Source organism: Zonotrichia albicollis, chromosome 5, assembly GCF_047830755.1.
Source record: "Zonotrichia albicollis isolate bZonAlb1 chromosome 5, bZonAlb1.hap1, whole genome shotgun sequence".
Taxonomy (NCBI): Eukaryota; Metazoa; Chordata; class Aves; order Passeriformes; family Passerellidae; genus Zonotrichia; species Zonotrichia albicollis.
The window spans coordinates 49,684,540-49,697,814 of record NC_133823.1 but is presented as its reverse complement, the minus strand read 5'-3'; the positions used below and the strand labels follow the sequence as shown (position 1 = coordinate 49,697,814).

Here is a 13,275-nt window from a genome sequence, read left to right as displayed (position 1 = left end):
ATGAATGCTTTCTACTGTTCATAAGGCACATCTTGGAGTTGGGTTGGTTTTGTGTAATCCTATTAATTTTACATGTTCAGTATTGAAGTTGAAACAACAGATTAAAGCTCTAACTCTGACTAGGAAAAGAATTTATATGCATGGTTGTTACCTGTCAGGGCTAGTTGAGAGAATTTTGGGGTGTTTTAACTACCTGCTCAGAGCACTTTGCTCATTGTACTTGGGGAATGAATGCTTGAATCGTGTTCATTATTAGCTTTTGGTGCCTTTTTTAGCACGTGGCTGCAAAATCGCTGGGAAAATGTTGAACATATTCCTAGAACAGAAAAGACAGTATCCTGGTAGGAGGTGGATTGGCTGTGTTCTGCTGTGTCATATTTAGCTACAAAGAAGGGAAGTATTGCATGTGGGAAGGGGTATGTGCTTCTAAAGAATTTGTAATGTGTGTAATTAGAACACAATTTCCTTCCCTCCCCTTTTTTACTGGAAAGCCTGGGTTCTTGGTAGCTGCACATGCAAGTATTACAGATACAAGTGTGTTTTCACTCAAGTCCAAGCTTGTCTGCACTTAAGTTAGTTCTGTTATTTTGTATACTTGCTGCCATTTTGCTTTCAGCTCAGGGATAGCCTTTAATGCTGTGCTGAAAGCCATGAAATACAATGAGTTCCTGCACATCCACCAGTGAAAGACCTGATTTCCTTCCCCTATGATTTTGATTTCATAGGTTTTCAAGTTTGCTTTACCTTGCAAATTGTTCATACCTTTACACAAAATACTATTCTTTTTTTTAATTTTTATTTTATTTTAAATTCAGTTTTAAAGGATATGTAAGAGCTTTGTAAAAACTCTTGTGGACAAATTTCCCTTCCTCTCCCCTGCTGCTGAAAAAAAGCACCCAGAAGACAAAGGCAGCTCTGATACTACAATTGAGTTGCAGATGTATTTGGGAGGCTGCAAAGCTTTTTCATGTGAATGATGATAAAAATGTGAAGGGATTGGGGCAGCTGTTTTGATTCTGTTTATCTGTAGAAATATGTAAAATGCCTTTCGCTAGCTGATTCAACTTCATTTGAAATAGATCTTCACTGTCCATGTCTTCAGTTCTGCTTCATGCTGTGGCTGATAGTCCTGTCCTTCAGTTTGAGTGTATCCAAGGACGCTTGACTCTGCTTCCCTGTCCTTGGTTCAATTGTTGTTTTCTGCCCATCCCCAGTACCCTTGCAGAGACCTGAATTGCTTTGCTAAGCTAAACAAGGCAGGGTTCTTGCTGACAGCCCAGTTTGGCTGTCCCCGTGTCTGTTCCACTTAGGCATTGCTGGAGGGTGGCTGACCAAACGAGGTCTCCTCCAGAGGGCTGTGAAGCAGCGCTAATGCCTCCTTCCTCTTGAAAACGGTGTGATGCACCTTGCAATCATGTTTCCTTTTCACACTTGTAGTGATGAGCATCAGCCATTGGTATAACAAAATCCCCTTTTACTTCCCAGTCCTGATAGAGGATTAATCTGAGAAAGCCTCTTTGGCTGCAAATGCAGAACGCGACACTTGTCAGTGTCAATGCACCTTTAGGATGTGCAATTTTTGGATTTGGTGATAGGAATTGAAAAATTCTGACAGTTGGAAATGTAAACTATGAATAATGAATTGAATATAGTGAAAGACAAGACATTACAGAATCATCAATACAAATAATTAAATATACACGTGCATGATTATACTTCTTTAGAAATAACCAATTTCTAGTAACGTAGTCTTAATTTACATGCAGTACCTCAGATCAGTGCAAAGCAAAGTACAAAGAAGAAAAGGATATTAATTCTACTGGCTTTAATCTGAATAATGGTCTTATTTAGCTAAGTAATTGGTTGCACAAGTATAGGCATTGTCTTGGTTTCACACAGTTTATGAGCTGATAGCCTCATGTGTATTGTAGCTGGTTTGATTTTGTTCTGTTTAAAAACATTTTCTTCAAGAAAAATGAAGACATAAGATGAACACAAGCTTATGTTACGGTTTGCAGCTTTCTGACTGGTATTTAATGTTTACTTCAAAATGTGGGGCTTTGTGATTCTTACCATCTTCACCACTTCTTTGCTGAAGTGTCATTATTTATTAGCCTAAGTAGGCTATATTTCTATGCTAAGTTATGTTTTAACTTACTCTCTTGAACTTAAATGTATTTTTTAAAATTTTTAATGATCAAAATTATTGTATTTTACTGTGGAACTGAATTTTTCCTCTATGATGCTATGAGGAGTGGCTCATCAGCTGCAGCTGCCATTTGTACAAACCGTGGTGCTGCAGTTTGCAAAGTAAAGCTTCACAGTTGGGCAAAAGTGTAAGTTTAGGTTTCTCTTCCTCCTCCTGCTCCCCAAGGACAAAATCATTTATTTCTTGCAGTACAATATATATTTCTGTATGGTAGATGTTAGGTATTTTTTCTAGTATATGTTTATAAATGCAAGCATGATAGAAATTGTGATTCTAATGCTTCTAAAATTTTTCTAAGATAAGACAGATGGTTTTAGGTTCAAAGGAAGATCAAATGACAAGCTGGGATTTGCAAGCATAGGTACTTTTCATGGCATCAGGGATCTGTTGCTTTCTGCTGTAGTAATCTCTGCTGGAAGGAATTAAAAAACCACCAGGGACTGCAGCAGGATTCACTATGGTGTTATTAACCCTTGCTTGGACATGTGCATCTTCTTGAGAAGGGATGTGGGCAGGGCCATGGAGAGAGCTGGGCACTTCTGTCCTCAGGGTGGGACAGCACTGCACCTGCTGTTCACTGCTTTTGAAAAAGGGAGACTTCAGCTTGTTAGATTTCAAATGCAGTAGGAGTATTTTTGTTCCCAGGTGACATGGATCTTACAGCTTTTTGTCATGGAAAACCTTCAGTAATGGATTTGCTAGTGGGTTATAGGGAATTGTGGTAGTGCTGTTTTTCTTTTTATGTTGCGTTGGAAGAAAACATGAAATTATATTGATAAAACTTCTAGGGAATATAGCGATGTAGAGAGGGATAATCAGAGCTCTGAGCCTGACAAAACCCAGTACTTGTTCATATACTGCTAACAGTATTCATGGCAGCCTTGCCAAATGTCATGTGACTTAGGTAGAGTGACCTCTAGGATGGCTGTGCTGCTGGCCTCTGTCTGGGTGCACAATATTCTGTGAATTAAAAAGAAAAGAAAAAAAGACTATCTTGGTCCGTCACAATCTCTTCACAATGGTGTCAAGTGGGAGGTTATTGGGTATCTGGCAGGGATTTCTTCCAGAATTACCAGTTCTTGTGAGTATTTTGTAGGAAGGATGATGTAATTGTCTTCCAAGGACCTGTTCTCTAACCCTTTCCAATTTCTTGGAATATAAGGAGAAAATGGCTCATCAGCTAAAAGCATCTGAATACATAACAAAAGAAGAGTGATGATGAAAAGCACTACTTGATGTTTGATTCTGAACCTAGATTAATTCTCTTAGAGATGATTTGCTACTTGCAGTTTTTAAAGAGGGGCTATGCCAGATCATGTCTTATGGAAAAAGCACCCAACAGTGGTTAGTTCAGGAAGGTCTTTGGCCTTTGTCAAGACAAATTTCATGAGATCATGTGCTAGGCAGCACTTAGATACATTTCTTAATTCCAGCTTATGTAGGTTTCGTTTTAATGGTGGAATTCAACTCAAAAGTATCTACAGAACACAGCAGGGACTTCTGGTAGGGTCTGTACACTCCATTCTACAAAACAACTGTTTATTTCTTAATTTTTTTTCCTTAGGGTATTTTTTGATAGTGATCAGTTGTCGCATGAGACTTTTCAAAATAAAGAAGCAGGGGAGGTGAATTCTGTGGCAGTGGTTGAGGCAGGGATGAATATACCCATCTGTGAGTTTCATGGAATAAGTAGTTAAAGTTGGCATCATTCAGATTAACAGCCAAGGAAGTCATTTGACTTTGTTTGATAAAGTGGAGTATATAAGAGAAACTTATTGAGTACAACCTTGCTTTAACTTCCATTTTAAAAATTTAGTGAATGTAGGTTATTCTGTCTAATAACAGGATACTCATCAAAGTTTCATCATTTTAATTTTGGATTGTGAATTCTTCCCAATTCCTGTAGAGATCATGTTTTTTTTGTGTGTGCTAACATTTTCATGTTGTGGCACTATAACCTGTGAACTCCTTATTTCCTAAGAGGTGCTCATTTCCTGAAGGATGTAGTTTAGGTTGATTCAGCTAAAAGAAAACCAAGTGTGCTATTGACGAATGCGTGGGAGGAATGGCACTGAATATAGATGTTGCTTCCTTAAAACTCATTACAGAGTATCAGTATCTGTGTTCTTTTCAAAGTACAACATCAAAGTTGTCTTTTTGAGGTACTACTGAGGAAAAAAACTTTCACTGGGGAGTTTTGTGTAGCTTTCTTTGCAGTGTAGATAATGTAGTTTCAGATGGCTGTGTTTCTGAGTCTAGATTTTTGTCAGTCCAGGTTTGATGGGTTTGTGAATTTTAAATAGCTATTTAGACTTCAGTCTGTTCTGATTACTGTGCTACAGTAGAATTGTTTTATTTTGGCACTGAGGATCCAAAGGAAAAGTAAATGCAGTGGGTAAATAATCAGTTCAGTGTAAATCTACCAGAGGTGGTGATTTTACTTAATTTTCAGAGGACTTCAGTCTTACAGAACTGAAGTAGAGGGAGAACTGATTTTCTTTCAATTCTCCATTGTCCAATGCTGTCTGATTTCCTTCCTCCCTGCTCTGTTTTTGAAGGTTTTGTGTATGTCTGGGAAACAAAAACAAAACAAACAATTATGTACCTTTTTTGCACAGACTTCTACAAGTCATCCATGCACTTGCTCTTCCAGAAGCTGGCAATGCATGATGAACACTTTTTCAAACTGTGGAGGAAAAGATGCCTTAAACTTTCTCAGACTACTAGTATGCCTCATTTTGAAATACAGCTCTGTGTACAAGTGATTGATTATCCTTCTTCCCCCACCCCTGTGATAAGTCTGTAAATACTTAATCTTACAAAAATCTTACACATCTTACAAAAATCCTTTGGGGAAAAATTTTGTTTGCTAAATATCTTAGACTTGAGTTTTAGCACGAAGGTAGTAGGCACTTGTCATCTTGGATATCTTGATATCTTGTCATTTAGGATATCTCCCAAATGGGTGAGATAGGGACAGCCTCCCCATGTACCCTGACCTCACTCGTAACTCGTAATTATTGCTAAAAGAAAGTATTGGTACTTTTGAACAAGTCCTGTGTATGCCTGCAACTTATCCTTCTGTAATTCCTCTCCATAGACTGAACTTTTGTGAAAACAAAGACTTCAACTGGAAAAAGTGAAATTTAAAATAATTTCAGTTCCTGTTGAAACCTCCATTGGCATTTTGACTTAGTATCGAAGGTCTTAAAGGATATCACTCAATTCAGATTTGAGATCTTGGGGGTGTGGGGAGAGGAATAATTTTGGGGATTTGAGCCTTTCATGGTTCACTTGCTTCATAACCTACAGGCAAGCTAGTGGAGCTTTCTAGATTAAGCCTCCCCACCCTCAGATTGTCAGCTTGCTTGACACCAACAATTTACTTTAGGACTAGTTTTTACTGAGCTATGAAAATAGTGTTATGTTTACTTAAAGCCCAGTGATAAGTTTTAATAACATGACTTGCTGAAGCAGAAAAGCTTTCAGAGAACCTGTATTGCAGGTTACTCAGATTCTGTAATGGTATGATTTTACTTAATAAGGAAAACACTGGAAGTCAGTGTTATTACATAAAACAGATTAAAATTACAGTAGAAGTGTCACTAAAATTATTGAAACCTCATGTCGATTTTATTTGTATTTTCCTCATTATTCATATAAGAAGACTGTTGATTATATTGGCTAATGAGGATTTAACCTGGGGTATTACGAAGTTTATTTTGGCAGTAGTACAGTTCAGAAGAGAAACAGTTTTGTTCATAAGCACTTTCTGTGAAAATGCTTGGATAGGGAGTACCTAATTTTGGTTTAATAGGATGAGTGTCTATTGCCAAATATATCTTTATCTTAATATCTTGTCCCTAATATGAAGTTATATCACACTTCACCTTTTGAGGGCTAAACTGAGTGACTTCAACCACAGCCTTGTCAGCTTCTTGCAGGTGTTTGGGTTAGGAGTAGAGTGTAACTGCTCTGCATGTTTCTGTCTCTTGCTTGTCTTTACAAGCAAAGCAAGTGTGAATTCTCAAGTTGCATGAATAATCTTTTCTTAGACTCAGCATTGTCTCTCTTCTTCCTTCCATCTCCATAGGTCATTTCCTGCGTTTAGCCCTTGACTGTGTGATTCCCTCTGGCTGAGCATGGTGGAGAGGGCTGGTGTGTTCTGCAGTCACAGGATTTCCAACCCACCTCATCCAAATGTGTGTGCACAAGATGGTGCATGAACCACTCACCCGCTGGTTTCACAGCTGGTTGATGTCTCTCATTTGGTGTTCTGCAGCAAATCTGCTTTTTAATGATTTCTGTTACGTCCTATAGCTGTGGAACATAGATGTGCTGTACACTAGATACCAATATAAATAAGGGTTGAGTCAGCATGCTGGCTGTATTCATGTGCAGAGCTTTTGCTCTTGGAGCTCTGACAGGCTTCTCATGAACCCTTTACTCTTGACTGTTGTTCAGCTTCTGCAACTTCTGTTTCTCCGGCTTCTAAATTATTTCATATCTAAAAGCTGGTTTATCTGTATTTGAGAGTAATATCACAATTTTTAAAATGTCTGAATATCAGGATAGTCACAATAGTCATGTAACTCTTCTTGGAATCCTTGTTCTTTCTCAGCTTTCACTTTTTAATATCCTGATAATTGACATGAAGATTTAAAGGTTCTCTGAAATTATGTCCAGTCCAGTAGCTTTTCAGAGGAGCACCAAGGGCTGACGTGTGATATCGCTGACTTGTTTACGTGTATTTTTTTCTTCATTAAAGCATTTCCAATCTCAAGAGTGTGGAGTGTACTAGAATAATGCAGATGAGGCCGGGAAAAGATAATTTAGGTGTTTGTGAATATTAATGCCAAGGACAGAATGCTTGGTAAAATGAATTGATAGTCTGCAAAGTTACTCAATTGGCCAGATCAAGTGTTGGCTGCCTTAATGGGGATATTTGAACTTAAATTATTATCACCTTATCTTTACTCGTGTTGGTTTTTATTTGGTACTTTGTTACACTTAGTAAAATTAAGGAACTTTCTGCATAGGAAGTCTTTACAACTTTCCCTGTTGATGACTGTTGCAGATAATCAGGAACCACTTTATCTGTCAGTGTCTCATATAATCCTGAGAATTCCCTGGCAGGCAAGTCTGTGTTAGGATGTACAACTGCATTCTGTTCAGTGTCACTAGAGATGTGTGATTATGGCATGAAAAATCCAGATATTTGTCCATTTCTTAAGCAAAACACTCCAGCTTCTAGATCAGGAAAAGATACTATTTAGTTTGTTCATCCTTTAACTTTATAGTTAATAAAACTAACTGGTGGTCTTTATTCATTCCTCCCCCACTAAGACATGTTTCACTGCTGCTTCACACTAAACCATAGCTATATTTGGAGTAGGAACCTCCCAGGCTTTTCCCTTTTGCTCATCAAACATTACCTGTTTTCAAGCTACTGAATCAGAAGTCTTTGAAATGAAATTTTATATAACTGATGGCAAAAGACTTTTTTTTTCTCCTCAAAACCAATAATAATAGACTCTGATATCTGCTTGAATGTTGCTATGCTAATGAACCTGGAAATGTGTTGTATATTACTGATTATTTTCTGGCCCATTCTTGGGCATGCTAATTTTGCATTCTCCTTGCTCCAGTGCTAGGAAGAAAACTCTTGCCTTTAATCTGTTAAAAAATACCATTTTTGTATACTTTGCTTAGAGCTCATGCTCTCCTGCTACAAAAGCCCTTGTAGTTTGGGGCTTATTTAAAAATGAAAATAAGAACTTCCTTTCTATTAGAAGAGTTTCCTGTTCACCTCCACTTGGGTGTCAGACTTTGGTGACCATGGACAGGGACCATCAGTGACCTTGGGCCAGCCCAGCTGGAGCACAGCAGGCCCAGCCATGCTGTGATAGGGGACATTTCTGCATTTCTTGGCTGTATTGGTATTGAACATAAGTATTTGGATCTGCTCATCCTCTCCAAGAGGATTCTTGGGTGTAGTTCGGGGTAATCATTCATCTGATTGCAAGATCTTTCTGGACTGTTTGTTTCAGTATTAGAGCATCCTTAACAACAAGTGCTTTGATGGAAAAAAAAGGATGAATACACAATTTTTTATCTATAGTATGTTCTGCTTTATTGGACTATGCTTTGGTTTACTTCAGTTTTGCAGTAATTGATATCTTACAGGGCTTATGGCATTTTGGTGCATTTTGGGTCTGTACACTCCATTCTACAAAACAGCAGTTTATTTCTTAATTTCTGGACACTGGTGTGTCCAGAGTATGGAACAGCCTTTTCTGTGAGCAACCAGGCAGTACTTTGCTTAGTCTCTTGGTAGTGTCCTTTCTATGCCTTTAAAATGCTCATGGTTTTCTTAAGCAGATGAAGAATAATCAGTACGTTGAAATAAATGAAATCTCATTGGCAAGAGTTATGACGCTGCCCAGTAGAACTGATCCAGTTTGCTGTTCCTCTAAAAAACTGGGTTGTACCAGACGTTAACTGGGTATAATGTGGACTTAAAAGAGGATTAAGGAAGGGATAAGTGTTGATAGTTCACTTGCTGTGCTTTACATCATAATATCTCTTCAGTGCTGTAATACATGTTTTGCAGGGCTGCCGTCACTCCTGCCTGTGTTCAGGAGAGGTGTTTGAAGCAAACCCCAAAGCCTTGCTGTGCTACAGGTCTGGCCAGCATGGTGTCTGTCTGACAGTGCTTGCTGCCAGAGAATGGAGAGAATTACAGTGCACGTGCAGAATAATCCTCCTGTGCACCTTCACAGGTCTTACCATTCCTGGGGTGTCCTGAATCAGATTTTGTTTGTTATCTGCTGTTGAATGTCTCTTTGATACATTTGTCATCATTCTTTCCCCTCATCCACCAGGCATTTGACTTTTACAATGGCTTATCATTAAATCAGTTTCTGTTAGGGGGGAAGGATCCTAAATTTTCACTTACTGAAATCAGATTGTTTGCTCTCTGTTGAACTAAAGGCATAAATAAATCATTCTTCATATCTGCAGTCACTTAGGATTTTGTAAGCATCACTCAGCTGCCAGCAGCAGTTCTGTCACCAATTTAGCTGTGGTTGGAAGAGGAGAGAAAGCTCAGGCTGTGACTGGAGCCTGCCCAAGTCAGAGCTTCACTGGGGCTGCGGGGTGGCAGGTCTGGAGCAGAGAGTGGGACTTGAGAGTGCTGCCACCAAAGGGTGGTGGGTGATGGCAGTGGGAGGTGAGCAGAGCTGCTCCAGGTGCCTGAGGCAAGGCTGAGCACAGCAAAGCCATGGCAAATGGGATTTGGCTTTAAAACGCAGGCAGGAGAACAAGTGGCATGGACAAGACATCTGGATGGATTTTGGGAGGGGTAGCAGGCTGGTTTCTTTAGTGTTAGTCAGATACTGACTGACTGATTTCAGCCAACTTGATTCTTCACCTCCCTATATAAAAATAAGGTAATTGATTCAAGTGGTATGGAATACAATTATTATATTAGGACCTTGTACAAGTAAGTGTAGCTGTAATTGTCTCTTGGTAACATTGGTTTTTTTCTGATCTTTCTGTCTTTTCTGTCTTTCCTAATGCACCTGAGAAAATCAGTACAATTTATCCTTGCTGTTTCTCTTTGGAAGAAATTTGATTCAGTCTTGCTTTTTTTTTTTTTTTTTTTTTTTTTGCCTCACATTTCTTTTGGACAGTTTAGGGTTCAGTGATGATGAATTGAATCTAAATTTCCTTCCCGTGCCTTTCTTTTCCTGAGCTCTCCTGAGATCTTGCATCGCTCTGGCGTTCATGATGTTTGTGTGTCTTCAGCAGGCTTCAGTTGTGAGACAGATGGGGGTGTGTTGTCTAGTAATGTGTCACTCAGCCTCCTGGAGGTCTGATTGCAGTAGTGACAGGCTATTAGAGCAAATTGTGGCACTCTCTCAGTGCTTATTTGCTAATTGCTCAACTGCTTCTTCAAGGTCATTCTGGTGTAATCAGGCTGTATTGTTTAAACTGGGATTCCCTCTCTCTTCATGCTTTCTGCCATGAACTATACTGTGCCAAGGTGTTGCATGTCTTATTCTCCAGGAAAATCAAGGTGAGGTAATGTGACAGTAACTTCCAAGAAACACAAGATATATTTCCTTATATATTTTCAATTGTAAATAAAGTTCATAGTAAGAACAGAAATGCTTCACACACACACACACTTTTCATTATGGTGAAGAGTGCTTGTGGAGATTCAGATGTTCCTCATCATCCATGTCACCCTTCCTTATGGCATTTACCTTCACAAAATCGATTTATAAAACACAAAACATTAAAATCATTAGAAACTCAGGAATGAAAAAATGAGGCTTTTTTAAATAAATAAAAAAGTTAGGGTAATCCAGGAGTGACAGCATCTAGCTTGTCACTTCCACTTGAATTTCTGCATGCAGAGTTACATCTGTCAACATATGGCACAGTAACTCAGTCTTGGATGGTCCTCCTGCCATTCTCCAGTCTCTTTAGTTACATGAAGAATTTAGTGCTATTAGCTGACTTTGACACCTCTGTGGCACTTTCTTATTGGAGACTTCGGGTAACTGCAGTTTGTCTTTTGAAAGCTTAATAAATAAATAAATTATAAACAAAAGCAGTTGTTTGCTCCTCTCGTACCAGTGAAGCACAAAGCAAGCATTAACATGCTGAAATTATTAGTGCAATTCTGAGGTCCTTGAATTTCCTTAGGACTCTTGGCTGAATGTCATCCACTCTTGGTGGTTTGCTAATTTTTCACTTGCCCATTTTCTCTGTACTGTTTTTGGTTTTTTTTTTTTTCTAGCAGTGTTTGCTTTGAAACAGATCCTCTAATGCATATTCCATGAAGGCCTTTCACTGGGAGAATATCTTTAAGTTCCTCCCTCATGAACATGTAAAAAATAATTCTGGGTTTGCCCTCACTTTTGGTTATTTAAGGTTTTTTTCTTAATGCTTCTATTTGTTTACTTGCTGTACCCTTACCAATCCTGACAGGCTCCTTGCTTCTTATGTGTCTCAAGAAAGGATTTAGTTGTAGTTTTAATGCTTTTTTTTCCTTCCCTAATTTATTTTTGAGACTGTCTTGTATTTTTTTTTCTGGTTTTAGCTTGCTATTGTTTGAGCCTCATTTGGACAACTTTTACAAGATTCTTCTAATATTTTCTCTAATATGTTATTTAGCCATCTCCTTCCTTGCCTGTCACATCATTATTCATCCCCACTTAAGTATTTTCTTTTTTTGTGATTTTTATGTTTCCTCTGGGCCTCACATACAATGTCTTATATCTCATGGTCTACACACAAGTTTTTGATGATTATCTTTGTTGCCTACTATTTGTCTAATTGCTCTCTTTAAATTCCTTGGTGTTTTTTCCTCCTGCAGATATTTAGGTCACTTTAAATTCTGGGGGAGGGTTGCACTAATATTTTTAAGCAAAGTCTGCACAGTGCTTAGGATCAAGAGATGTCTTTTCTGACAGCTCTTTCCATGAAGCAGTCATTCCTGATATTCAGTATTTTGTCTTGGTTTCCTGTGACATTTAGTGGATAACAAAAACCTCCCATTGTTTTTTGTCTTTACTTTTGTAACATTCTGAGTACCTCAGCTTGGTCACTCAATGCCTGCATGTTTCAGTGTGAAGGCTCATGTATTTCTCATTATCACTGTCTTGAATGTAAAGAAGGTAAATGTACTCTTTTAATGAATAAGTAATGTCTTTGGATGAATTTCTCTTTTTATTCATTTTCTTCAAAAACTGGTTTTAGCTGCAGAAACTGTTTCATTCTAAACTTTCATAGTGGTTTCTTTATTTCTCAATGTATATGAATGCCAATAGCCAGTGGACCTCCAGACTGGAGGATGTCTTTTCTTGATGAAGAAGACTTCTTTTTATCAAACAACCTTTATTTTTTCCACTTTTTGAAAGTGTCTGAATAAAAATAGGGAACTTATTCCACATCAGCATTTTTATTCCCATAATTTTAGACCTGAGATGCTTGGCTTGCAGAAGAGTTGTTTTTTTTCTTAAATATCTACTCTGGAAAGATAGCATAGGGTATGGAAGTGAAGTTGTGTGATTTCTTATTGGCATTTTCTCTAGCAGTGATTTGACAATCCCCACTTTGCCTTTGGAAAAATTCAGCTGAAGGCAGTGGCTTTGCAATAATCTCCCTGTCTCCGAACTGAGCTGTTGGGAGTGCTGTGAGTGTATAAAACTGAAGGAATGCTCCTTTGCACTGAGGACAGCTCCAGCTAGAGTTTATGGCTTGGGCAGAAATGTTTTCTGAATCCTGTCAGTACAGCATGCAAGACCTGGGGGGGTCTTGGTCAGACATACTGGTTTTATTGTGGTCTTTAGAGTAGTCTTAGAAACACTAATATCCAACAGCAATAGGTGGGAAACTGGAGGGCAAAAAAGAGTTTAGAAAAGGCATGTGAAAGGTGGAACAGAAGCATGAGAACTGATGTCTGAAATTGAAAAGCTCAACCAGTGCTCAAGAAGAAGGAGAGACTAGAATAATTGCCTGACTTTATTTCTCCTTTCCCATTTTTTTAAAAATGAAATGCCTTTTCTTCAAGTTGGTGTGATCTAGAGCTCTTCATTGCCACTGACTTGAATTCATTCATTGTCTTGACTTTACTCTTGATTTAGTGTCCTCAAGTAGTGCTGTGACAGAGCACTTGGGGCTTGTAAAAGGCATTTCATTGCTGTCTGGTGTAGTCTCTGTAGCACTTGTGTAGAAGAGATCTCAGAGATTTCTGTATGAGTTATAACCTGGGGCAGGAGGAGGCCGCTGCACTGGAGTAGCGTAATGCCACTGGGAGCCTTGCTGTGGAAAACTCTTCTGGTTAACACTACATATTTTTCTAAGCAGTGTGGTAGTCAACTTTCAAAAGGCAAGAATCTTTGTTAATTGTTTTGATTTACAGTGGAAGTTCAAAAGCTAAATGCAAGCAATCAAATACTGAAGGAAAAATGCAGTTTTGCTTATGACTTTTCTGTTTTCCTGTATCAGTTCTTTCAGCTCAGAGTTGTTACTGAAACAGCTGTAGTGCAAAA

At 38.5% G+C, this 13,275-nt stretch overlaps 1 protein-coding gene across 2 annotated transcripts in view; it reads left to right on the top strand.

The window, feature by feature from the left end:
* The window catches only part of FAM193A (family with sequence similarity 193 member A), a 77,338-nt gene that overhangs the window by 18,166 nt on the left and 45,897 nt on the right, over window positions 1–13,275 (top strand). The gene's annotated exons all lie outside the window — the stretch shown is intronic.